The 27,721-nt window shown below is 38.1% G+C and overlaps 1 long non-coding RNA gene across 1 annotated transcript; it reads left to right on the top strand.

The window, feature by feature from the left end:
* The first annotated feature begins 304 nt into the window (after positions 1 to 304).
* On the top strand, positions 305 to 25,729 carry LOC131165533 (uncharacterized). The gene is made up of 3 exons (XR_009139593.1): positions 305 to 815; positions 23,793 to 23,832; positions 25,533 to 25,729. It is a non-coding gene; the product is annotated as an uncharacterized LOC131165533 (long non-coding RNA).
* Positions 25,730 to 27,721: the final 1,992 nt, after the last annotated feature.

The raw sequence follows: 27,721 nt of genomic DNA on the forward strand, positions 1-27,721 counted from the left end.
AAAGTTTTCTCAAAATTCACTTAAATAGTTTTCAAAAAAGTGATTCTGGAAAAATCTTTTTTGTAACTTAAACGTCACTTTTTTTTTTCTAAAAATATTAATTTTAAATAAAAAGTGTTTTAAATACTATAAAAAATATATTTTAAGAAAGTCATGGATGAGTTTTTTTGAAATACTTGTAAGTAATTATAGGAATATTTTTAAAAAATATGGGGGCAATTAGAGGGATTTTTTGAATTTTTTATGGATAGTTAGGAACGTTTTAATAAAAAATATATATATTTATAGAGGTAGCTATAAGAATGTTTTTAAAATATACTTATTAGGGTTTTTGAAGAACTTGTGTATCAGTTGTAGAAATTTTGGTAATGGTAATAACCAGATCAAAAAAGGAAATTCCCGTGGGGATTATTGGTGACGGTTTCCCACTCCCTCTCCCTCTCCCTCGACCGCGTTCCACTTCCTGAAATGCAGGAGGAATTTAACTTCTCCATTGCAAAAAGCTCCCTACCTCCAATGCGCGTTCTGGTTCACCTCTCCATCGATCTGCAAATCCGCTCTACCGGCGACGAGCAAAGATTAAAGGCTAAGAGGAGCCAAGTAGTGCACAGCGAAACCAATCTTTGTTTGTACGCGACTCGCCGGAAAGCATGTCCAATTTGCCAGAATTTTTGGACTACGGGAGGCTCGCCAGCCAGAAGGTGACCGCCTAGGCCCGGGAGTCCCGTATGTGTAGTCTGCTCCGTCAGTACCTCAAAGGAGAAGGTGATGTTCGGATCTGAGCCTCAGGATGACGTACGGCATTGTGCGAAACGGTACCGTAGTTCATCATGTTTTGGCTATTTTCAGAAAAAGAAATTGGAAATTCTGGAATTGTGGTTTCTGCGGAGTAATTTCCTCTATTTCGTCTGGAATTTGCTTGTTTTTTTTGCAAAGAATTTGCTATTTGCTTCCTCCTTGAAATAGAAGTTGTTTATGGGCGAAAAAATTGAATTGTGGTTTTTATGGAGTAACTTCCTTGATTTCAGCTTTGTATTAAATTTTGAGTGTGTGTGTGTGTGTGTGTTTCACTGTTTTGGTGTTAAGTAGCTGAATTTGAAGTTTTAAATTGTTAATTAATGCCTGCCTTCAAGGAGCTCCTTCGTTTGCAGTTTTTGGCTTTTCAAACTTCAATTTCTCTAGCATCTGCAAGTCATTTCATTATCCTTGCGGAACCACAGGCCACAGTTCTCTTTTTTCTTTGCTTTTTTTTTTTTTAACTTTTAAATTACTTTTGTGTGCCTAATTACACTTGATTTTCTATAATTTTAAATCTCCACACTCTCGGGGAAAAAAATAAACGAGGTTAGAGGAATCGTTTTTTATCCTGTATTGAATATATAATCCTCGAGCGCTTTAGGTGCATGGTATATACTGGTCTTTTGTCTGTTTGAAAAATTGTGCAGTATTTGTTGTGCGTGAAGGTATTATATTGTCTGTATAACTGAACAATGGTGACCATAATTCATTTAGTTATCATGGAACCGAACTCATGATGCTTGCTTCGAAAAATTATGCAAGATTTATGGAGCAATGAAGATAATGAATTCGGATTCCAGAATTTTAATCTAGACAGGATGAAAAGGTCTTCCAATTGTGTTATGGAGGATTTATAATTTTTCTACTTGGAAAGTCTATGGTAAAGTTTGTAATAATTGAAAGGATCTTATGTGATATGCTTCAAATAAGGAGTGCGCATATAATCTGCATCAAATAAGGATGTGCAAATAAACTTTGTGAAGAACTGAATTTTTGGGAAGAAAGAGTCAAGAATAAGTTGCTTTTGTGAGGGAATGCACAACAGGGATGGTGCTGGCAGGATTGTGTGATAACAATTCAGAAAAGCTTTTAATTTTGTCAAAATTCTTGACAGTGTGGCATCCACATTAAATTGGAATTTAGAATTGCTACTTTTTTCATTTTGATGCAAATTATCTTGTGCAACCTTCATTTTGCTTTATTTTTGCACTCATTATAAATTCTGTTCTGAAATTTGTAAACGGTGCTCTTTTTTCATAATCCATTTACAATGTGCATTATTTCATGTTTATACTAATTAATTGAAATTTTCCGTGGTGTCGTTTAGGTATGAATTTACACTACTTTGGGTTTGTACTAATTAATTAAAATTTGCATTGTCATTTTGAATTATTCATTTTCCTGATCTTTGAATCTTCTTTTTCTTCTCCTTTTTTTTTAAAAAATGTTATAAGCTTGCATTCTTGATCGGCAGTGTCCTTATACAATTTTTTGTTTTAATTTTTATGGGAGATTATATTGACTGAGGATATTATTCTGATGAAAACTGTAATAGTAAGTATGAGTTTAATATACATACTTTTATTCCATATTGCAAAAATTTTTGTCAAAGTATGCTTTCAATTTGAACATGTTATCAATTACATTGTACTTGTGTGCATGCGTATGCTGCTGACCCATCTCTTCCTTTAAAAAATTTGGCATTGTAACTCCTCCGCTGGTGCTAACAAATTTTATGAAATGCTAATTCTGGGCATTTAAATTTCCTATGGCCGTAGTTGGTAAAATCAGCGCTGCCATTTTAAAGGAGCCTTTGATTAGATCTCTGATTCTTTTTCTACCTTCAGTTTTTTACTTCATTAAATGTGCTCCAGAAGCATTGCCTTTCTTAGTTTCTATTGAATTTAATTTATAATGGGCAGACAGATTTAACCCTATTTTCCATGTGAATGCAACACATCGAGAAATTTCTTCCATGAAATCTGGCTTACAGTTTATTATAAATTGAAAGAATATTTGATTTGTCATTTCTTTGTTCACTTCATTTGATTGTATTGTACTTGACATATATTATAAATAGAGGGAGACACTTGTCATTGTTGGTAGGTCTTTCATTTTACTCAATCATTCAACATGGTATTGGAGCAAGATCCGACCTAAACCCTAATTGCATGACCACTGCTAAATCAAACCCTAAACATCATAATACCATGCAACCTGCTGCTGTAGAAGAGTCATCAGCATCACCAAAGTCCAGGAGCGGGTTCAGCAGTTGCCGGAAAAAGCTGCAGTCGCCAGAAAAATCCTGGATGCTGCTGTCCCTTTCAACCCCTCAAGAAACACCTCATATTTTGCAAACTAACTGCATAGCAAGCCACAGAACCTGCTGATCTGCACAAAATTTCACAGCCAGAGAAGCCCCCACACGCTGGTTAAAAGCTGCAGTGCCAACCCCACGCACTGGCGCATGAGACACTTTTGAGCAGCCATTTTGTTCTGATTTCCTTCCAAATTTCTTGAATCCTTCCTCACACCATAATACAAAGTTGTTTGTCATCTTTTCTGTACAAAGATATCACCTTTTTAGTTGCTCATGTGCGGGGTTTCGGGAATGATTCCTGGCTAATGCCTGAAGCTTTTGTTCAATGCTATTAGAGTTCATTGAGGCCTGAAACATTGATATTGCTGTGTTCTTGATTCATTTTTATCTTTCTTGTTCATTGTGTGCTTTTGGTTTGCTCAAGTTGTCGAACATCATGTCTTGGGATGGTGTCCATGAATTTCAGGAGGATGTTATTCGCTGTGCACTTCAAATTTTCTACTGTATAGAGGTTGTTTGGTACTGTTAGAGCTCTGTGTTGGTTTTTTGGGGCTGTGTCTAAGGTCTCTTGGAGCAGTGGCAACATTTATACATTGATTTTGTAGGGTTGTGGCAGTGCTATGTATAGTTGTTGGTGACTTTTTCGTGGTTGAATCAACGGTTGACTCATTTGTGTTTGGTTTGGTTGGTCTGGGATCTCAAGAGCATTTTGTGCACTGTGTATTCCTGATTTGCCACTATATCGAGGTTCTGTGTGTGTTGGGATGGCATCCGCAAATCCCAAAACTGTGTTTCCGTCATCAAGCATTTGTTTTGGTGAACAACATACTATAACTATCACGGAGGAAGAGTATTCAAGGTTCCTACAGTATCAAACATCCCAACAAACATCTTAGAACATTGGGTCTTTTGCTTATAAGCATAATCCTATAGTTCGTATGTAATCTAGTGTCTCTCCCACTAGTCCTTAGGTTATTGATTTTATTGCCATTGACCATATAACAGGTGCAACCGACTTTTGTTTTGTACTCTACTATCCTAAAAATCTACGTCAAGTTGCCCTTGTTGATGAGTCCACTATTGTTGTTAAAGGGATAAGAATAGTAAATCCTACTCATTCCATCTTTGTTTCTTATGTTTTATACATTCTTAAATCTCCTTTCAATCTCATGTTAGTTAGTAAGCTTACAAAGTCACTAAATTGTTATGTCTCTTTCTTTCCTAATTCTGTGGTTATTCAGGATCTGAAGATGAGGAAGACAATTGACATATGATGTGAGGGTCGTGGGCTTTATTACTTTGAGTCGTTTTCTCCGCCCATTGCTTTCACAGCCATAGCTTCCTACGTTGAGTCTTGTGTTTAATCTTGAGTGTGAGTCTTGTCAATTAGGAAAACATCATTGTGTTCCCTTTGCTTTCCGGATGGACAAATGGGTGTTTAGGCCTTTCGTGCTAGTTTATTCTAATATTCAGGGTCCTAGTTGTGTCACGTCAAAGTTGGGGTTTTGGTACTTTGTTACATTTGTTGATGACTATTTTGGGATGACTTGGTTATATTTAATGAAAAATCTCGTTCTTAGTTGTTTAATATCTTTTGTGCCTTTTGTTCTCAAATAAGGGCTCAATTTGATATGCCAATTAGGATACTCCGTAGTGATACTGCTAAGGAGTTCTTTAGTACCAAATTCACTACTTGTATGACTAATTCTGCTATGATCCATCGGTCCTCTTATGCCCACACCCCACAACAAAATGAAGTTGCAGATTAGAAAAACAAACATATTCTTGAAGTCACTCGTACTCTATTGTATCAAATGAATGTCTCCAAGGTTTTTTAGAGTGATGCTGTGCTCATAGCTTTCACCCTCATCAATAAAATGTCATCCTTTGTCCTTGGCTGTAAAATCCCATATTCACTTATCTTCCTTAAGGCTCCTTTGTTCTCCCTTCCTTCTTGTATATTTGGTTGTATGTCCTATGTCCATTAATTAACTCCAGGAACGAGTAAGTTGGATCCTTATGAATATAAGTGGGTGGGGAAAAATTTACGATTTTAAACTTAATCGACTTTTGGAAAGTCGGTTGAATATTTTTTTTTAAAAAATAAAAAATAACAGAACCGACTTTCCAAAAGTCGATTATGGTGTTTGAATGACAGTCCATTGACACCTACACACCCTATGCACAAAAAAAAAACAAAAAAAAAGTATGTAGAACTGACTTTTGGAAAGTTGGTTATGCTTGGGTTCAGTTTCCAAGGCGTTGACATGCCTGTCCCCTATGCAAAAAAAAAAAAAAAAAAAAAAAAAACAAAAAATTAGCTAGAGTCGAATTTTGGAAAGTCGGTTCTGGTACAGCCACACTACGTGGCCTCCCCACGTCCGCGCAGTCCCTCCCCCTAACCCCTATTTATTCCCTTAATTTCTTTCTCCCTTTTCTCTTCTCTTCTCTTCTTCCTTTCTCCCGCAGTCTCCCCACCACCTTCACAAATTTCAATGTTTACTTCGATTTTATGCATCCATTCCATTTAATATTTACGCACTGATTTCGGTCAAACCAATCCTTCCGCCTTGACGTTAGGGGCCCTTTATCCCTCTTACATGGCATGGGAGGAGGATTATTCTGATGCTTTTAAAGGGCATCAGCGTGTGCATACATTAGAGACACAATGATTGATGTTAGAATTGTTTCGTGGATTCAATGAGCGGGATTCTATCCACTGTACCAGATTTGATACATTCGGATAAACACCATTTAATTAGCACATTGCTAGAGTGTTAGAGGTTTGAGACGCACACATTTTACTTTCCCAGCGGCAAGGCGACAATAACGCTGCAGGGTGTTGCTATTATTATAGGATTACCTGTAGATGGCGACGTTGTTGCGGGGATGACACAACAGGACTGATCCAGCTTGTGTTATAGACTACTTGGATTTGACCCGCCACTGGTTGGAGCTGACGATCTAGCTCCTTTCTGTCGATGGCATGGATGGACAGAAACCTACTGAGGCTTACTAATAATGCATCGGAGGAAGAAGTAATGCAGTACACTCGAGCATACATACTACGACTCATGTGCGGCTTTTTGTTCGTGAACAAGTCACAATACTATGCGTCGTTGATGTTCCTACCTCTGCTCAGCGACTTAGATATGACGTCTAGGCATAGTTGGGGTAGCGCTGCACTTGCATGACTCTACAGAGAGATGTGACAGATTGGTTGTGGGGGGGTGCACACTTAGTTGAAGACTTGGAGGTTCATTATTCCTCCTGCAGGTTTGGGTATGGGAGCGCGTGCCCTTTTTTGCTCCAATTAGACTTGGCCTACCACATCTTCCTGTTGATGTCGGCGATGGGCCATTCCCACTTGCGGTTAGGTTAGTGTGCATTTTACTCTCTAAGCATTTTCAAAATTTATGTGTTGTTATATTGGTAAATGACGATAAACTCTTTCTAACTTGATATGAATATATATATTGCAGATGACGAGCTTCATTTCTTGTTTCACATGTCCTTATGCATACTCTGCGGTCATATCAATATGACCTTGATATGATGCGTGAGGACCAGATAATACATTTTTATTTTCATTGGAATCGTAAAATGTGATTACGTAATACTCAGTATTGTTTTTACATATATCGTTTGTTAGCAGTTTATGTAAATGTCGTACACAATGGATGTGTACACTAATCTACCGCGTATTTGCTTCAATGGTGTACAAGTGTGGCTTGTTCGTGCCCCCTTAATCTGCTTTCAGGTCATAGAGTGGCACCTTCTGAACCGAGTACTACGGTAGTTTGGGCTGAGGCAGCAGATCCCCCATCCACCTTATACAAGGTACGACCCTGACGGTCATTATGGGGATGTGCGCGAATGTGACAATGGTGACTTGACTATGCCGTCCACATATTGACTGAGCTTCCACCCCTAGGCCTACACCTCTATGAGTTTAGGATGAATATAGTTAGTGGTACTGGTCTATCACTGTTGGCTGCATCAGTAGGATTGCCGGTCTGCATATGACAGTGACGAGTGAATAAATTATTCAATGCATATAGTGAACATACAATAATTTCAATAACTTTTTAATATTTTTATAACATTCTATTACATAAATGATAGACAAACAGTATGCTACTAATATGTATAGAGATAAATAGGCAAAATCATACTATACATATTAAGCACGCATCAATGTGATGGTCCATCTCAGTCATGACCTCTAGCCCTCCTTGGACACCGATTGCGGTTGCCACCTTCTTTGTGGCAAAAATTGCACCACATCCTACTGCCCCCTCTTATACGTCAATTTCGTTACGCAGTCTGGAACTCTTTGGTCATCCTTTTTGCCTAAGCAATTGTCGATTTTCGTATAATGTTGGCTTCATTGGATCTATCCAATATTCTTCATGGAGGACGAGGATGAAGTCCATTGCATATGTAGTATAATGCTCAGCCATCGTGAAACATGGGTCGACATAGCGACTGTACCCCAATCTCTTGGAGCCATAGATAGCTAACAAGTGTGAACAAGGGTAATGTAGGTTTTGCCACTTCCCACATGTACACAGATGTCCCTTTATGTCAATGGTTGGAACATTTTGAACCTTATTTGGCTGGCGCGGTGCAGTTTGAAAATCAACAATCCCCTTTCAATATTAAAGTTTATAACCTCATGTCTAGCATATGTCATTTCTGTCATCTGCATTTGCAATAACAAATGTGGGGTGTAACCATTCCTCGACTCCATTGCTTGGTGAGATGGCTCCCGCCGGGCACTGAAGTACTGCGACACGGGATTAAACGTTATCTGTACAATGACAGTTATTGGTAAATTGCAAGTTCTTTTCAGGACGACATTAAAACATTCAACTAGATTTGTGGGTATGTTTCCATACCTTCGACCACCATCATGGAATTGCGTCCACATGTGAAGAGGGATCTATTCAAAAAATTATTTTGCAGTTGGCCCACCTTTTGTTAGGATCCTTTCCATCAGATTGTTAAATTTCCTAACTTGGTGTTCCCTACCAGCTATTTCAACCATCCGCTTCAGCATGGTATTGTGCACCCTCTTGTTGAAGTTTCTAACGACGTGACATAAGCAAAACCTATGCTGTGCACACGACAGTCGTCAGTCAACATTATGACGAACGACACCAATAATCTTGGGGTGTTTGTTTGACATAAGACACAAATTATTGCAGTCAGTCACTTCATCCTGGATGCACTGAAGAAACCAGGACCATTTTCGCATATTCTCCTCAACAATTGTGAACGCTACAGGAAATATTTGTTGGGTTGCATTAGGGGCTGTTGCAATTAGCTATTTACTTTTATATTTCTTGTATAAGTGCGTTCCATCCACACAAAGAACTAGAGGACGATGAGTGAATCCCTTAATTGATGCTGTAAATGACCAAAAAACACATGTCAAAATAGCAGAGTTGTTAGCATCAGGAATTTCTCTCCATACCCACTTCACCTTTGTACCATGATTTGATTCACACATAGCATGCATCCACTTTGGCAACATTTGATATGAAAGATCCAAGTCTCCAAAAGTCCTTGGAACTGCCATTTGCTTCCAGAGCCATACCTTTTTATAGGATACATGGTATTGGTACTTTGACCTCCAGTGTACTTGTAAAGCTGCAATCGAAGCACCATCATCATTCTTGATAATTTCTATGACTTAGTTTACAACTAAGGTCGACTTCAATTGCGGGTGTCTTGCGAGAAAGCCTCATGCATGCATGCATGTGGCCTTCTGTATTATGTAATTTCAAAAAGTCCATGCCTTCTGCGTTGACAGGCACGCAACCTCTAAGCGCAGCTCTCGTCTTCCTTGCACCTAACCACCCATGTTGTTGGGTTGGATTGCGCCACCTTGAAGTTGTGATGTGTTTGCGCATGGTGGACACACATAGAGTGGATTAGATAATTCTTTGTGTCAAAAATCACATTCTTACAAAATTCCGGGACACCATTCCATCGAGTGCCCTCAAGGGAACTTTCAAATTGAGTTATGATATAATCGGCTTTGACATCGACCATGTATGCTAATGGCGGCATGTCGCATACCCGTCCCTGACCCATAACTGTGTTCTCAGGAGGCATGGCAACTTCTTCATGTTGAACCCTATAATCATTTGGTCCACCAATCTCATTTACCTCTGCGTCTGCCTCTTTTAAATCCTCTTCTAAATCATCTTCTTTCTCTAATTCATAGTCACACTCTATATCAGGTTGCATTGGGTGGACCGTGTATGCCCCCCTCTTGTTCATAATAATGGATGGAACCGTTTGGAAGTCTGGTTTAGACACAACTCCAGCTGAACTTTGTTCATGCCTATACTAAGTTGAGGAATGCGTTTAACACAAATATCAACTATATACACATCAAGACAAGAACTCCACGAGTCTAATGCAAGTAGGACATCTGCATCATCTTTTATTGGGACGTCAATATACACTTAATTTTCACTACCCTCTCTTTGTGGATATCTAGAACTCAATTCTAACATGTACTCATTCGGATCAATATATAATCCTTCATATATTTTTCGTTTCAAACTTTCTAACTTCATTCCCCTTTTAACTCGAATTACCTACGTTGGCCTTGTGTTGTACTCAATACCAGTTGATCAATGTATAATTTTAGTGTCGACGTATAATATGACTGTAGCTTTGTTAGCTGACGAACTTAACGTCATTTTGAATTTTCAACACAAATTAAGAAAGAGAACAGTTACAAGAGTTTTGCAACAAGTTCACGCAACACTTGAAGGTGGTGAAGGAGGCTGGAGGAGAAAGGAAGAAGAAGGAAAAGAAATAAGTAAGGTGAAAGGATGAATGTGAAGTGGGAGGATGAAGAAGAATAAATAGGACGGGGCGGGGGGAGATGGGGCATGTGGGTAGCTAGGGCTGAGGGGGGGTTAGGGAATAAGTGCATGGTTTTACCAGTACGTGCATGTCAAAATTGACTTTCCAAAAGTCGGTTTTAACTTGTATTAATTTTTTTTTCCGCGTAGTTACCTTGGGAAGGAGTAGGGAGCATTCTTTGCTCAGAACCAACTTTCCAAAAGTCGGTTCTGCATACTTTTATTATTTTTGGTTAATTTTTTTGTGCACAGGGTGTGCAAGTGTCAGTGGGCTGTCATTCAGACACCAAAACTGACTTTTGGAAAATCGGTTCTGTTGCTTTTTGTTTTGTTTTGTTTTTTGTTTTTAAATACTCAACTGCCTTTCCAAAAGTCAATTGAGTTTAAAATCGTAAATTTTCCCCCACATATTTATATTTGTGTTTTTCCTTTTTTTTTTTTTCCTTAATATTTCCATAAAAAACTTCATATTAAGTTAGACATAGTTTATCGTTATTTACCAATATAACATTTAAATTTTGGAAATGTATGGAAAGTAAAACACATACTAACTTGACCGCAAGTGGGAAAGGCTGATCGTTGACATCAATAGGAAGATGTTATTTATGGTGTGGCTTTTATACTTCTGGAGTTTATAAACAAAGGGAAAAACATATGGATGTGGTCTTGGTGCAGGGCAGTAGCAAAAACTTGTCGATGAGTGCGAAACACTCGTCGACGAGGATATACCGAGAGTTAGGAAATCTCAGAGTTCAAAGACTCATCGACGAGTGGGTAGAATCGTCGACGAGTGGTCTTCTTTGGCTCGTCGACGAGTGCCCTGTTCTCATGGACGAGTGGTTGCTAGGCTGCGAGAAAGAATTTAAATTTTGAATTTGAATGTTGGAGTGGTTGGGTATTCGGAGGGAAACTTCCGAGGGGTTGTTATATATGTTATTCTGGGCATATTTCAACATATAAGAGAGTAAGAGAGGGTGAGAGAAGGAGAGAAGATCATTGTATTGTGAGACTTTGATTTTCATAGTGAATCTCTTGCCGATTGCTCCCGTAGATGTAGGCTTTACCGAACCATGTAATTCCTAGTGTCATTGCCTTTATTATTACTCTCTTTATATTGCTATGGGATGGAATGTTTTCTGTTTATCACCATTTTGTTTGTTGCAAGTATGTATGTGTGATCCTTTATACAATGTTCATTCTGCTGTGCATTGTTGGGAGAGGCCGCCCTTATTTTTCACGACAATTGGTATCGGAGCGTGTTGTATGGTCTTCGAATTTAAGGATCTCGTGTTGTAACAAGGCATGGTGAAGGTTTATACAGAATTTCAACCGGATAGCATGGATGCAACGACTTGTTGGAATGAATTGGGAGCAATCATTCGTCTTTGTTTGCCTAAGGACATGTTGTATCACGTCATGGATGAGAATTATCCGGCATTAGTTTGGTGAAAATGGGAATGCCAATGTATGTTTAAGGGTTCGTCAAAATCTGCAAGTGTAGTGGAGAAAGACTCAGAATGTAGTGTTGGAGATATGCTATGTGTTTCATCGGGTTCGGAGTGCCTCACAAGTGATTCTTGAATCTTAGTCACCGGATGCTTTTATCCTAGAAAATAGTTTGACACCGACAGGTCAGTTTATACTGGTTGTATTTTGATGGAAAATGATATTTCATGCAAAATATTTGTTATTGGAAATGTCAAAATCAAAATGTATGATGGTGTCGTAAAAGCCATATGTGATGTAAAGCATGAATCAAGTTTAAGGAAGAATGGTATTTTCATTGGAAATTTTAGATCGTAATGGATATTGTTACAAGTCTCAATGCAAAGAAATGAAAATGTGTGGTAACTCGGTAGTGATGAAAGGGGATAAAGTGGCGGGAAACATCTTTGCACTACGGGATGTTACAATTGTAGGTGGAGTTGCAACTGTTAAGTTTGAGTCGGGTTTCTTGTGGCACATGCGGTTAGAGCATATGAGTGACTACATGTATTCAGATGTTTGGGAACCAATGATGATAGCATCAGGGGATAGACATATGTTTTTCGTGGGATTATCACGAAGGGTCTTGGTGTACTTCATGCAGTGGTTGAGGTGGAGAACCAGATCGGGAGAGAGATTCTCAAGTCAAACATTGGGGCTGAGTACGATGGTTTTGTTCAAGAAGTTTTGTGAGCAAGGCAGGTTATATGTAGGGCTTGCAGGTTACTTCTTGGTGAAGTCAGTGAGTATGACCCATTTCTTGTGTAATCGATCGCCAAAGATATCGCTAGATGGGAAAGTTGCAGGTGAATGGTAGGCAAGTTTTGGGGTAGACTACTCGGTAGTGAGTGGATGTCCACTGGTGCACTATTCTAGTGATGGAGGACCTAGGCTTGGTGTTGTGTCCGGACAACACATCTTTCTGGGTTATAAGAAAGGTGGGTGCAAGTTAGGTGATCCTATGGCAAACAAAGGGGTGATTGAGGACATGACTTTTGGTGATAAAGTCATGGGGTAGCATACTTAGGTAAAGGAAGAGAAACAAATGTCAGAAAATTGCAATAGTAGCAATCATGCTATTTAGGTGGAACGGGGAGTTCTATCTCGGGTCAACAGTATCATGGTTTGAATGGGCATGTGATGTAGGTGGAGCAACAGACTTAGGGCAGAGATGACGTTGTTTATATTGCAGGGAGTTTTCAGTTCGGGTGACTAGCAGGATCACGGTGGGCTCATGTGTACTATCAAACCACTACTCAAGTGTGTGAGTTGGTGAGGCTTCCAATGTGGAAGAGGGTGATAGGATGTTGTGGAGTGATGTATCTGTTGTGTGTGAATGACATGTTATTGGCTGGAATGCCTTTGACTGAGGCTAATCAGTTGGATACTCTGTTGGAAAGTTTTGACATGAATGTGTTGGGTACGACTAAGATGGGTCTTGGTTTGCTGATTCGCTTGAACAAAATTGCAGGGAGATTGGTGTTATCTCAGGGTGGTTTTGTAGATAGGGCTACAAGGAGATTGGTGTTATCTCAGGGTGGCTTTGTGGATAGAGCTACAGGGAGATCGGTGTTATCTCAGGGTGGCTTTATGGACGGAACTGCAGGGAGACTTTTGTTTGCTGTCTTAGGGGAGTTATGTGGAGAATCTATATAGAATGTCTACCGCTCGGTACCCAAGGACGGGCTGTGATATCTGGGATATGTCAAAGGTCCTCCATGATTGTATAATGGGATGTTTCAGCAAGCAACAGAGTGGACCGTCAGTTGTTAGTTTTGTTGAAGACTATGTAGGGGGCTTTGGTAATATAAGGCTTGCAGCAACTTTTGTGTTTACTGTTGTGGGATGATCTTATTGGAAGCCTAGGGTGAAGTCTTCGGGTATTGTATCTACAATTGTACCGGGGTTGATGGTAGAAGTTGAAGCTGCCATTGACAAGTTCAAGCGGGTTGCTTGGACTTGGTGCATGTCTCCAAGTGCTAGAAGGGAGACGGTCCCAACCGAACGTTTAGAATTCAAGGTGGAGCAGTTAGATATGTTTTTCGGGTTCTCCTAAGGGGCATATAATCGCCAAGGTGGAGATTGTTGTTTATGGTGTGACTTTTATACTTCGGGAGTTTATAAACAAAGGGAAAAACATATGGATGTGGTCTTGGTGTAGGGCAGCAGCAAAGACTTGTTGACGAGGAGATACCGAGAGCCAGGAAATCTCAGAGTTCAAAGACTCGTCGACGAGTGGACATAATCGTCGACGAGTGGCCTTCTCTGGCTCATCGACGAGTGCTCTGTTCTTGTCGATGAGTGGTCGCTGGGCTGCGAGAAAGAATTTAAATTTTGAATTTGAACGTTGGAGTGGTTGGGTATTCGGAGGGAAACCTCCGAGGGGTTGTTATATATGTCATTCTAGGCATATTTCAACATATAAGAGAGTAAGAGAGGGTGAGAGAAGGAGAGAAGATCATTGTATTGTGAGACTTTGATCTTCATAGTGAATCTCTTGCCGATTGCCCCTGTGGATATAGGCTTTGCTGAACCACGTAATTCCTAGTGTTATTGCCTTTATTATTACTCTCTTTGTATTGCTATGGTCGTGGAATGTTTTCTGTTTATCACCATCTTGTTTGTTGCAAGTATGTATGTGTGATCCTTTATACAATGTTCATTCTGTTGCGCATTGTTGGGAGAGGCCGCCCTTATTTTTCACAACAGAAGATGTGGTAGGCCAAGTGTAGTTAGAGCAAGAAAGGGCATGCACTCTCATACCCAAACCTGCAGGATGAACATCGGACCACCAACTGAGTGTGCCCCCCCCCCCCCACGACCAACCTAACACATCTTTCTGTAGAGCTATGAAAGTGTAGCACTATTCCAGTTATACTTGGACGTCATGTCCAAGTCGTTGAATAGAGGTAGGAATTTCAACGACGCATAGTATTGCGATTTGTTCACGAATAACAAGCCTCACATGAGTCATAGTATGTACGCTCGAGCGTACTGCATTACTTCCTCCTTCGATGCATTATTGACGGTAGGTTGTTGTCCATCCATGCCTATGACAGGGAGGAGCCAGATCGTTTACTTTGATTAGTTTTGGGGGGGGGGGGGGTTGCATCCAAGTAGTCTATAACACAGGTTGGGCTAGTCCTGCTGTGTTGTCCCCATAACAACATCGCCATCTACAGATAATCCTGATGGCAACAATTTACGGTTTTGAATTCAATCGACTTTTGGAAAGTCGGTTGTGTATAAAAAAAGAAAAAGAAAAAGCAATAGAATCGACTTTTCAAAAGTCAGTTCTGGTGTCCGAATGACAGCCCACTGACACTTGCACACCCTGTGATGTAGGACGGGGTTGGGTGGCCTAGTCCTATGGTTTCAACCCTCACACAAGTATATACACTTAATACACTTTAAATTTAGGATTCAACTATCCGAACTTAAGGATTCAATTATCTGAACATAAACACAATAAATCATGCTATATTTCACATTGTTGCATCCAAGTAGTCTGTAACACAGGCTGGGCTAGTCCTGCTGTGTTGTCCCCATCGCCATCTACAGATAATCCTGATGGCAACAATTTATGGTTTTAAATTCAATCGACTTTTGGAAAGTCGGTTGTGTATAAAAAAAAAAAAAAAAAAGCAATAGAATCGACTTTTCAAAAGTCAGTTCTGGTGTCCGAATGACAGCCCACTGACACTTGCACACCCTGTGATGTAGGACGGGGTTGGGTGGCCTAGTCCTATGGTTTCAACCCTCACACAAGTACATACACTCAATACACTTTAAATTTAGGATTCAATTATCCGAACTTAAGGATTTTGAAAAGGTGTATGATGCTGTTCGGAAATAAGTCCCAAGAGTTCTTTCACTAAAGAATCAAGTTAAATGCAGAAAAAGATGCTATTTCAATATTTCAAGAATGAAAGTTCTATGTTTAGCACAACAATATTCCCAGAATTGGTTTAAAGCTAGCAAGTATCAATATTGTAATCTTATGGCTCAAATGTGCTTATTAAATAAGGAATTTCAGATTTCCAGCAAAGGCTTACAATATAAAATAAGGGTTCAAATAAATGCTGAGATTACCAAGAGAATTGTTTGGATGACTTGACGTTGTTCAACAAAAGTCTTAGACCATGCCAAAAAATTCCTTGGAACAAGCTTTAAAATACCGAGACAAACGCAGCAATGTAATGGAGGGGAAGTGGCCGTGGTGGGGGGGGGGTATTTTGTTGTGGCCGTGTGGATGCGTTGGAGGATAGTTAGAACTCGTCTGAAGTTCTTCGTGCACACTTTGAAATATGGATATGTATGCGGCAAATGAAATGATGGATTGGTGGCCTTGGGGTGTTACTTGGTGGTGGTCGTGTGGATGATGGAGGGAAGTCGTAAAGTGGGATAGGGATGGAGTCGCTGGATAGAATAGTGGTCTCTTACCATCTGATCTCCGAGGAGAATGACGTAGCCTCTCATTACACAATCACAAGGATTGGACAAAGCTTAACAAGTTTCAACAAAGGAATTTCCTTTCAATTTCAATACTTTTCTCTCTACATATTGCTTACAATGAAGGGGTATATATATAGCTAGCATTGGGGGACAAAGCATTAATAAGCTTAGCTAGCTTGGGGGTGCAAAGACATTAAACAACTAACAATTCCCACACAAGTATGGGAGACAAATGATAAAGACCAACTTACTAGACACATTAATTACTCTTACAAGTTACTAACAAAATAAATGCTCCAACTTTCTAGACATAATAAATACTAACAGAACTTACAACACACACACAACTTACTAAGACATGCACATGCGAGCAAGCAAGTTGTCTTGTTAGATTACAAATTAATTATAAAACAAAAATCAAAAGAAGGCACAATTCCCTTTGGGCCCAATGGAGCCATGTGGGCCCCCAAGATTGTGTGGGGCCCACATGGGTCTTGCACTCGGACTTGCTTTGGCATCTCTACTTGGGTCTTTCTCACACTAAAAAGTCTTCAAAACAAGTCTTCAAATAATCCATTCAAAATCTACAAACAATTATGAACCGATGTGGACATCGGGAGGTCGTCCACGTGTCATCATGTTGGCAAAGGAAATGTGGAAATTGGGAGGCCGTCCACGTATCACAACATCTGAAAATGGCATAGGTTGGGCATGTTGATCCCCATCACCCTGCGCACAAATTTTTTTTAATAAAATATTAAAAGTATGTAGAACTGACTTTCCAAAAGTTGGTTCTGAACAAAGCCTGCTCCCTGCTCCTTCTTGAGGTAATTACGTAGAAAAAAAAAAATTAATACAAGTCAAAACTGACTTTTGCAAAGTTGGTTTTGACATGCATGTACTGGTAATACCATGCATGTATTCCCTAGCCCCCCTAGCTACCCGCGTGCCCCATCTCTCCCCACCCTATCCTATTTATTCTCCTTCATCATCTCACTTCCTATTCATCCTTTCACCTTCTTTCTTTTCCTTCTTCTTCCTTTCTCCTCCAGCCTTCCACACCACCTTTAAGTGTTGCGTGAACTTGTTGCAGATTTACATTTGCAACTACTTTCTTTCTTAATTTGTGTTGAAAATTCAGAATGACGTCAAGTTCATCAGTTAACAAAGCTACGGTCTTATTAAACGTTGACAATGAAATTATACATGGGTTGACTGGTAAAGAGTACAACATAGGACCAACGAAGGCAATTCGAGTTAGAAGGAGGATGAAGTTAGAACGTTTGAAACGGAAAATATATGAAGGATTAGATATTGATCCGAACGAGCACATGTTAAAATTGAGTTCAAGATATCCGCAACGAGGGGGTGGTGGAAATTTAGTGTATATTGACGTCCCAATAAAAATGTTGCAGATGTCCTAATTGCTTTGGACCCGTAGAGTTCTTGTCTTGATGTGTATATAGTTGAAATTTTTGTTAAATGCATTCCTCGAAGCATGAGTATGGGTGGAGCTCCAACTATACAGAGGGAAGCATTTCTTCATCCTCAATCATATAATGAACATAATATTGCTGAGACGAGCAAACTATTTGATCACCTTTCACAGGCGATGACAACTTTAAATTTGAATGACGCCCCTATTTCATCGTTTCAACCAGAATTGTCAACAAAGTTTGGACATAAGGAGGCTAATTTGTAGGGATTCAATGTGGGATGCAATTCTCATCATGAACCACAACAATCAACTTAGTATAGGCATGACCAAAGTTCAGCTTGAGTTGTGTCTATACCAGACTTCTAAATGGTTCCATCCATTGTTATGAACGAGAAGGGGGCATACACTGTCTAGCTAATACAACCTGATATAGAGCGTGACCTTGAGTTAGAGGAAGAAGATGATTTAGAACATGATTTTGAGGAGGTAGACGCAGAGGTAAATTAGGTCGGTGGACCGAATGATTATGAGGTTCAGCATGAAGAAGTTGTCATGCCTCCTACAAACACAGTTGTGGGTCAATGACGGGTATGCGACGTGCCGCCATTAGCATACATGATCGATGTTGAAGCCGATTATATCAGAACTCAATTCAAAAGTTTCCTTGAGGGCATTCGATGGGATGGTGTCTCGAAATTTTGTTAGGGTATGATTTTCGACACAAAGGATGATCTGATCCACTCTGTGCACGTTCACTATGTGCAGACACACCACAACTTCAAGTGGTGCAATCCAACCCAATAACATGGGTGGTTAGGTGCAAGGTAGATGAGAGCTGCGTGTGGAGGTTAGGTGTCTGTCAAGGCAAAAAGCATGAGCTCTTTGAAATTGCACAGTACAGAGGGCCACATACACGCATCAATGAGACTCTCTCGCAAAACCATCCGCATTTGAAGTTGACCTTAGTTGCAAATGAAATCATAAAAATTTATCCAAAGTGATGCTAGTGCTTTGATTGTAACTTTGCAAGCACACTTGAGGTCAAAGTACCGATACCATATATCCTATAGAAAGGTATGACTCGGGAAGCAAATGGTAGTTGTAAGGATTTTTGGAGATTGGGATCTTTCATATCAAATCCTGCCAAAGTGAATGCATGCTCTGTGTGAATCAAATCTTGGTGCAAAGGTAAAGTGGGCATGGAGAGAAATTCCTGATGCTAACAACTCTACTATTTTGACATGTGTTTTTTGGTCATTTAGAACATCAATTGAGGGATTCACTCATTGTTCTCTAGTTCTTTGTGTGGATGGAACACACTTATATAGGAAATATAAAGGTAAATGGCTAATTGCAACGGCCCCTAATGCAAACCAACAGATATTTCTTGTAGCGTTCACAACTGTTGAGTAGGAGAGTTTGCGAACATGGTCTTGGTTTCTTCAGTGCATCTGGGATGAAGTGACTGACCATGATAATTTGATTCTTATGTCGGACAAACACCTCAGTTCGTCATAATGTTGACTGGAAACTGCCGCGTGCACACCATAAGTTTTGCTTGCGTCATGTCATTAGTAACTTCAATAAGAGGGTGCACAATACCATGCTGAAGTGGATGGCTGAAATAGTTGGTAGAGAACACCAAGTTAGGAAAACCAATAATCTTATGGAAATGATCCTAACAGAAGGTGGGTCAACTGCGAAGTATTTTTTTTTGAAGAGATCTCTCTTCACATGTGGATGCAATGCCATGATGGTGGTCGAAGGTATGAAAACATGACCACAAATTTGGTTGAATGTTTTAATGTCGTTTTGAAAGGAACTCGCAGTTTACTGGTAACTGCCATTGTACAGATGACGTTTTATCGCGTTGTGCAGTCTTCAGTGCTCGGTGGGAGGGGTATCTCGCCAAGTGATGGAATCGGGGAATGGTTACACACCACATTTGTTATTGCAAATGCAGAGGAGGGAAATGACGTATGCTGGACATGAGGTTATAAACTTTAATATTGAAAGAGGATTGTTCAATATTCAAACTACACCGCGCTAGCCAAACAAGGGTTTGAATGCTCAAACCATTGACATAAAGGGACGTCTGTGTATATGTGGGAAGTGGCAAAATCTACACGACCCTTGTTCACACTTGTTAGCTGTTTGTGGCTCCAAGATATTGGGGTATAATCGCTATGTTGACCCTTGTTTAACGGTGGCTGAGCATTATGCTACATATGTGATGGGCTTCATTCTCATCCTCCATGAAGAATATTGGACAGATCCAGTGACACTAACATTATATGGAAATTGACAATTGCTCAGGCAAAAAGGATGATCGACAAGTTCCAAACTACTTAACGAAATTGATGTACGAGAGAGCAGTAGGAGGTTGCGGTGCGATTTTTTCCACGAAGAGTGTCACAACCGCAATTGGTGTTCAAGGAGGATTGGAGGTCATGACAGAGTTGGGCCATCACATTGATGTGTACTTAATGTGTATAGTATGATTTTGTCTATTTATCTCTGTATATTTTAGTAGCATACTGTTTGTCTATGATTTATGTAATAGAATATTATAAAAATATTAATTAGTTATTGAAATTATTGTATGTTCCCTATATGCGTTGAATAATTTATTCACCCACTGTTGTCATATGCAGACCGACAATCTTGTTGATGCAACAAACAATGATAGACTGGTACCATTGACTATATCCATCCTTGGCCCATAGAGGTGTAGGCCTAAGGAGTAAAAGCTCAGTTAGTATGTGGACGACATAGTCCAGTCGCTGTTGCCACATCTAGTGAGTACAATTGTAGTAAGTATGCTAGTCGGTCTAATAATTTCCATGCCGGTCACATTCATGCAGATCCCCAAAATGACTGTTGAGGTCGTACCCTATTTGAGGTGGACGGGGGATCTGCTACCTCAGCTCAAACTTCCGCAGTGCTCGGTCTAACAGGTGCCACTCCACGACAGGAGTGTGCGAACAAGCCACACTTGTACTCCATTGAAGCAGATACGCGGTAGATTAGCGTACACATTTGTTGTGTACGTCATCTATATAAACTGCTAACAAACGGTATATCTAAGAACAATAGTTAATATTACGTAATCACATTTTAAGATTTCAATGAAAATAAAAATGTATTACTTGTTCCTCACGCATCATATCAAGGTCATATCGATATGATCGCAGAATATGCATGGGGACATGTGAAGCAAGAAATGAAGCTCGCCATCTATAATATATTATATTTATATCAAGTTGAACAGAGTTTATTGTTATTTACCAATATAATAACACTTAAGTTTTGAAAATATATGGAAAGTAAAACACTTACTAACCTGACCACAAGTGGGAATGGCCCATCGACGACATTAGCAGAAAGATGTGGTAGGCCAAGTATAATTGTGGAGCAAGAAAGGGCATGCGCTCCTATGTCCAAACCTGCAAGAGGTACAGCGGACCCGTAATTGTGTGCCCCCCCTCCCACCCCACAACCAACTTGACATATATCTCTGGAGAGCCATGTAAGTACAATGCTACCCCAACTATGCCTGGACATCATGTCCAAGTCGTTGAGTAGAGGTAGGAACACCAATGACGCATAGTATTGCGACTTGTTCACGAACAAAAAGTCGCACATGAGTTGTAGTATGTACGCTTGAGCGTACTGCATTACTTCCTCTTTCAATGCATTATTAGTAAGTCTCGGTAGGCCGCTGTCCATCCATGCCATTGACAGGGAGGAGCTAGCTTATCTGCTTCGACCAATGGGGGGTCACATCCAAGTAGTTTATAACACAGGCTGGGCCAGTCTTGCTTTGTCGTCTCTGTAACAACGTCATCATCTATAGGTAATCTTGTAATGATGACGACATCCTGCAGCGTTATTGTCGCCTCACCGCAGGGAAAGTGAAATGTGTGTCTCAGGCCTCTAGCACTCCAGATTTGCGCTAATTAAATGGTGGTCAAGCCGAATGTATCGAATTTGATACAGTGGATAGAACCCCACTCGTTGAATCCATGAAATGATTTTAACATCAACGTGCCACTGTGTCGCTAATGTGTGTGCACACGGATGCTTTTTAAAGGCGTCATAATGATCCTCCTCCCATGCCCTGTAGGAGGGATGAAGGCCCTGACAGAAGTTATTAAATGAAATGGATGTATAAAATCAAAATTAACACTGAAATTTGTGAAGGTGGTGGGATGTTGCTGGAGAAAGGTAGAAGAGAAGAGAAACACAAGTGGGAGGGAGAAGGAAATGGAGGGAATCGATAGGGGTTGGGGGGAGGGGGGCACATGTAGGGAAGGGATTTGAGCGGAGGGGGGGAGGCCACGAAGTGTGGCTGTACCAAAACCAACTTTACAAAATTCGATTCTGGTTACTTTTTGTTTTTTGTTTTTTGTTTTTTTTGTTTTCTTTTGTGCAGGGGCAGGCGTGTTAGCGCCTTGGAAGTAGAACCCAAGTAGAACCGATTTTTCAAAAGTTGGTTTTGCATACTTTTATTTTTTGTTTTTTTGTGTGCAGGTGTTAGTGGGCTGTCATTCGAACACCAAAACCGACTTTTGGAAAGTCGGTTCTGTTGTTTTTTGTTTTTTTGTTTAAATACTTAACCAACTTTCCAAAAGTCAGTTGAGTTTAAAACTGTAAATTTTCCCCCACCCACTTATATTTGTGTTTTTTATTTTATTTTTCTTAATATTTTCCTAAAAAACTCTAGGGTTGTGTGAGAAAATTTGAGGAAAGTTTTAATTTTGTCAAAATTCATGACAGGGTGGCAATGGCATTCCACATTGAACTGGAACTTCAAATTAGTATTTTTTTCATTTTGCTGCAAATTATCTTGTGCAACCTTAATTTTTATTTACTTTTGCACTTTGTATGAATTATGTTCTGAAATTTGTAAGCACTCTTTTTTCATAATCCTTTTACAATGTGCATTACTTCGTGTTTGTACTCATTAATTATAATTTTCATTATCATTTTTGATTTTATAACTTGGCACCTTTTGTAAGTACATTTTCCTCTGTTTGCCAGGAAAGTGTGGAAAAAAAAAAAAAAAATCGAAGATACAGTTGATTTTGCATGAGGTCTAGCTACACTTTGTGTTGTCTCTGTGGTAGTGTTGGAGTAGTTAGAAGATACAATTTAGATATTAAAATTTTCATTTTTTAAGGTTCATTATAAAATTGAATTGATTAAAATAATTTACATTTTTTTGCTAGTCAATAATTTACATCTACTGCACTTTCTGATTTTCAAGAGATACTTCTGTTAGCAAATTCTAAAATGCATCCAGGGTCCTGCGCTTGTCCGAGTCTCTAGAATGACTCAGCCTGTGATGTGTGGAGTGCACATAAATGTGTGTTATTTATTTATTTATTTATTTTCATGTGACCTCATGACAGCCTGGTGCACAAAGCTTAGCCTTAATTGCTTTTTTGTAGGAAACTGTTTCCATACCTCAAACCCGTGGCCAGGTCACGTCTAGGCTCCCCCCTCCCCATTAAAAAAAAAGAAAAATTATTTTCATGTGACCTCATGACAATCTATTTAGATTCATCATTCATTTTCTGGTTTCATAAATCTGGAGAATTATTCATTTTCTTGACCCTTGCCCTTGAAGTTGCCTATGCTGCATATATTCAGTGCCTTCTATTTGCTTTCTGGTTTCATTCTTTTTTTAATGTTAAAAGCGTACTTGCGTTCTTGATTGGTTGTTTCCAGATACAAATTATTTGTTTATGGGAGATTATATTGACCATGGATATTATTCCAATGTACTGCAACTGTAAGCATGAGTTGATAAATGGAAAAATCCTAGTTTTGGTATATGCTTTATTGGAACATGCATATTATCAATTACACTGTACTCGCGTGCGAAGTGTGCTGGTGATCCATATCTTTGAAAAAATTCACATTGCAACTACTTTGCTGGTGCTAACAAATTTTATGAAATCCTTGTTCTGGTCAACTAAATTTCCAATCTTTTTGGCAAATTCTATGCTGCCATTTTAGAGAAGCCTTTGATTAGATCTCTGATAAGATGTATTTGTCTACCTTTAGTTTTTTACCTCATTAAATGTGCTCTAGAAGCATTGCCTTTCTTAGTTTCTATTGAATTTAATTTATGAGGTGCAGACAGAATTAACCTTATTTTCTATGTGAATGCAACACATTGAGAAATTTCTTTCATAGAAGCTGGCGTATAATTTATTATAATTTAAGAGCTGATTTGATTTAGTCATTTCTTTGTTGTCTTATTTTTTTTGTTTACTTTTATTTATCCATTTTTCATATAACGTTGGCTGTAGTGCTCATTTATAGATTCTTATGATTTCTTTCTGTCTATCTTTTCCGATGTAAGATAGCTTCGCTATATGAGTTTGTGTTTCTATTGCAGATTACTCAAGTTTATAGGTTTATGATGAAGGCCTCAGAAAGTGAGTTCTTTGCACTTGGGCTTTAGAATTTAATTTTTTTTTTCCCTTCAATTATAGTATTGCTTTATAGTCCATATCTAACTAGCCATACATGTTATTTCTGCATTTTTTTTTTGGGGTGAATTTACGCACTACCATTAATTGTGAGGATAGCAATTCTTTGTTTCCTTGATTGGCGTTTGGTTTTAGAAGAAAACAAAAAAAAGGAGTCTTAGGGCCTGTTTTGTTGTGGAAAACTGTTTTTATTTTCTGTTTTAGTTTTTTAAAGTGTTAAAAAATGAAGTTAGCTAATTTTTTATTTTTACAACATTTGTATGAAATAATAAACAACAATAAATAGTTTTGACATTATTTTCTTATATAAATAGTTTTATTTTTCATTTTTAAGTTTTCAAATAATTATAAAATGCTGTCTTTTTTTCTTATTTTTTAATTTTGCATGGAAAAATTGGAAAACATCTTTTCATTATTTTTCTGCATTTCTAACTCTTTGTCAAGAGAACATGAAATTCTTATATTGGACTTTAATTTGTGTAGAGTATGTATAAAGTTTCTTTTAAATCTACAAATTTAAATTCAAACCTCAAAATCTATGATTCTAAATATTACCTTATATAAAATTTGTAAAATTAGAAAACAAGTTGCTTGTAATTATTTTGAAGTTTAGAAACGAAAAATGAGAAACTGTTCCACAGATTTAAACAAACTCATTATTTACTACCTTTTTAACTCAAATCTTGAAAAATTATAAAAATAAGCATAACATTTTTAGAATTCTTTGGAAAACAAAAATTGGAAAACGATAAATGTTTTACATGACTAAATGGGCCCTTAAAATTTTATTTTATGGTTTTTATCCTGTGCTTGCTTATTTATGTTAGCCCAAAGTGCAGCAAACAAAAAGATGGCCCTGCTCTACTTAAATCCCCTTTACGATAATTGTTTGTTCAGAAGTGTTTCTGGTGCCATTTCCTTGATGGAAATAATTAGATTGTTGCATGCTATTTACATAGCATCATTTCTCTTCTGTTTCTGGTGTCATTTCCTTGATGGAAATTATTAGATTGTTGCATGCTATTTACATAGCATCATTTCTCTTCTATCACTATGATGCTTGAAGGCTGTTTTTGTTGCTTTTATGGGTATCTATTTTCTTGCTTCTCCAAAATTTTACCAATGATCTGTTCTTCCTTTGATTTGCATGTATGGCAAATGCTAACTTTTGAAAGATATTTACAGATTTGTTTGACTACTTTACCCTAGATAGCTTAATGTGATGCTGATATGCAATTCTTCTTGCTTGAAAATAAGGTCTGGTTTGCTAACTTTGCTGCATTTGAGGTCAAGAACAGTCATATTTAAAACTTGCATGTTCCCCTTCACCATCTGTCTGCTAAATTCGTTGCATTTGAAATCAAGAACAATCATATTTAAAACTAATTATTCGTTTTCTGGTTTGCTAAGTTTGCTGCATTTGAACTCTAATCATAACTTTTATGGTTTTGAGCACTTTGTATTGGTTGTTTTAATGAACGGACAAAAGTTTGATTATAATAGGGCCTTGTGTTTTTTTTTTTTTCTTTAGCACTGCTAGTTTAAACAAAAAATTGTATATTTTTTTAAATTAGTTTTTTTTTTTTTAGTTAGTGGGGCCCTAATATATTTTTCCTCAAACAAACATCCAATTATTCTTTTTGCAGATCATTGGTTAAATGTGTTGGAGGTGATGGGTGTATATAGTGGCGTGGAAATTGATGAATGCTATTTTATTTTGGTTGTAGTGAAATATTTGTAACTAAATACGAAATGCAGTCATGATGATTGTCTGATGTAATGAAACAACTTTGTGTAAGTTCTCCCTGATGAATGAAGTACCTTATGAATTTGTTTAATATAATTTTAGATGAATCTTCTAAATATAAATTGTATGTAGTATTTTATAGGTAATTGTAAATTATAAGAAATTAATAAAAGTAGATTATTAGCGGCTAGTAGAACTGCTACTATTACTTCAATATTAGTGATGTATATTTTTTTGAACTCGTGCTTTGGTCCAATGGTTTGTTGCCTAGCTTTCTTTGTGTAGGTCCACATATCAAATTATTGAGAATTTTACTTGTGAGTTTGTCCTACATTATAAAAATAGAATGGAAGATGAGTATTTCTATATATGGTTGGATTTAAGATCCAGTAGATTTAAACTTTTAAGTTGATAGTTATCCATGTATATGAAGTCCACTTGATCCCTAATTCATAACACAAATCTTCTTTAGTGAGGATCCTCACAACTCAAAAGAGCTCCTTGCTTACAATCTTCCACCGCTTTGACAGTCTATTATGTGGCACAAATTTGCCTCTAGGCACGTTGGAACCGCATGAGTTCACAGGGTGGAGCACGGTCTGCTGAAAATGGCATAGGTTCAATGCTATTGATGGAACATGGTGTTGACCTTATAGGTTACATCCGGTTTTGATAATGACAAATACTTATTGTATTTGATGAATGTTTGAGAATATGTGCAGGTATATAGTTGGCAAAACAAAATGATGACACAAGAAATAGAAGTTAAAGGCCATGAAGACTTTATTTATGTTGTATTTAAATTCATTATTCATTATGAGTTTGTAATAGTAAATATGTTCGGGATTGTAATAATCATATGCATCACTTGCACGATATGATAGGTAAAAAACCAAAAAAGCTTAGAATGACACTACGACACTCATACTTGCACAAATATATATGTTTATATGGAAATAGTGATCACATAAGTAAATAGAACCGAAATGCACTTAAAATGCATGTTCGGTCGACTGTATTTCACAAGTACAAATACGTCGATGACCGAGTCAACAATTTGACCTCTGTCCGGTTGATCGAGCCATGCCCAGTTCATTCTACCCGGTCGATCGAACTTCCTCCGAGTCAACCATTTGACCATATGGTCGATCGAGCCCAAATCTTAAGCCAATCACCTAGTCGATCGAGTTCTCATGTGTGTCTGGCCAACGGTCTGGTCAACCGAACTACTTAATTCAAAACCTCACGATCGACCGAACCACGTGGAAAAAAAAAATTGCCTTGGAACCCTGTTGACCGATTGACAAAATTTCTAGTTCAAATCTCACCCAATCGACCGAACTTAAAACACTCGGTCAACCGAACGTCGCCTTTGGTCGACCGGTGCTCTCGGGTTGTCATAATATTTTTACCGCGGTTAAAATATTTAAATAGGGTTAATTGAGTTAAAATGTTTTAAAATAATTATAATAATTCTCCATGTGTCCTAAACGGTTATATTTTTGGGGAATTTTTATATATGCCCCCTCATTTAGAATAATTAGCATTGGATTAACAATCTTAATTATGAAAAATCCTTTGAAATTTGAAAAACTCTCATACTCATTTTTGAGCCTCCTATACTCATTCTTATCAGATTTTATTGCTTAAATCTCTTTGTAAGTGTGATTGAGTGTTCTTCTCATTAGGCTTAAGCTCTCTCCTGTTTTTGTTGATTGAGGTTATTTTATTAGAGAGATAAGTTTGAAGTTTGCTAATGAGACTTTGCTAATAAGTCTTCCCTAGGAATAATTCATTGAGCCTTTGAGTTTTGCATTATCATTGCAATACTCAAGGACATTGAATTTTTGATTACTAAAATATTTTACAAATTATTTTCAAAATGTCTCTTGTACTTATATTTGAGAAATATATATTTTGAAATCTTTGCTTGAGTGCTAAAAGATCTTTGTTGCTATACCTTTGATTGAGATTATCATTTTAATACAAAGATCAAATAACTATTTTACAAACCTTTGTTGAATATCTTTTGTGGTTCATTTGATAAAAACTTCTATTGAGATATTTGAAATATACTTGTGATCTTTG

This window comes from Malania oleifera, chromosome 10 (assembly GCF_029873635.1).
Source record: "Malania oleifera isolate guangnan ecotype guangnan chromosome 10, ASM2987363v1, whole genome shotgun sequence".
In the NCBI taxonomy this organism is placed as follows: Eukaryota; Viridiplantae; Streptophyta; class Magnoliopsida; order Santalales; family Ximeniaceae; genus Malania; species Malania oleifera.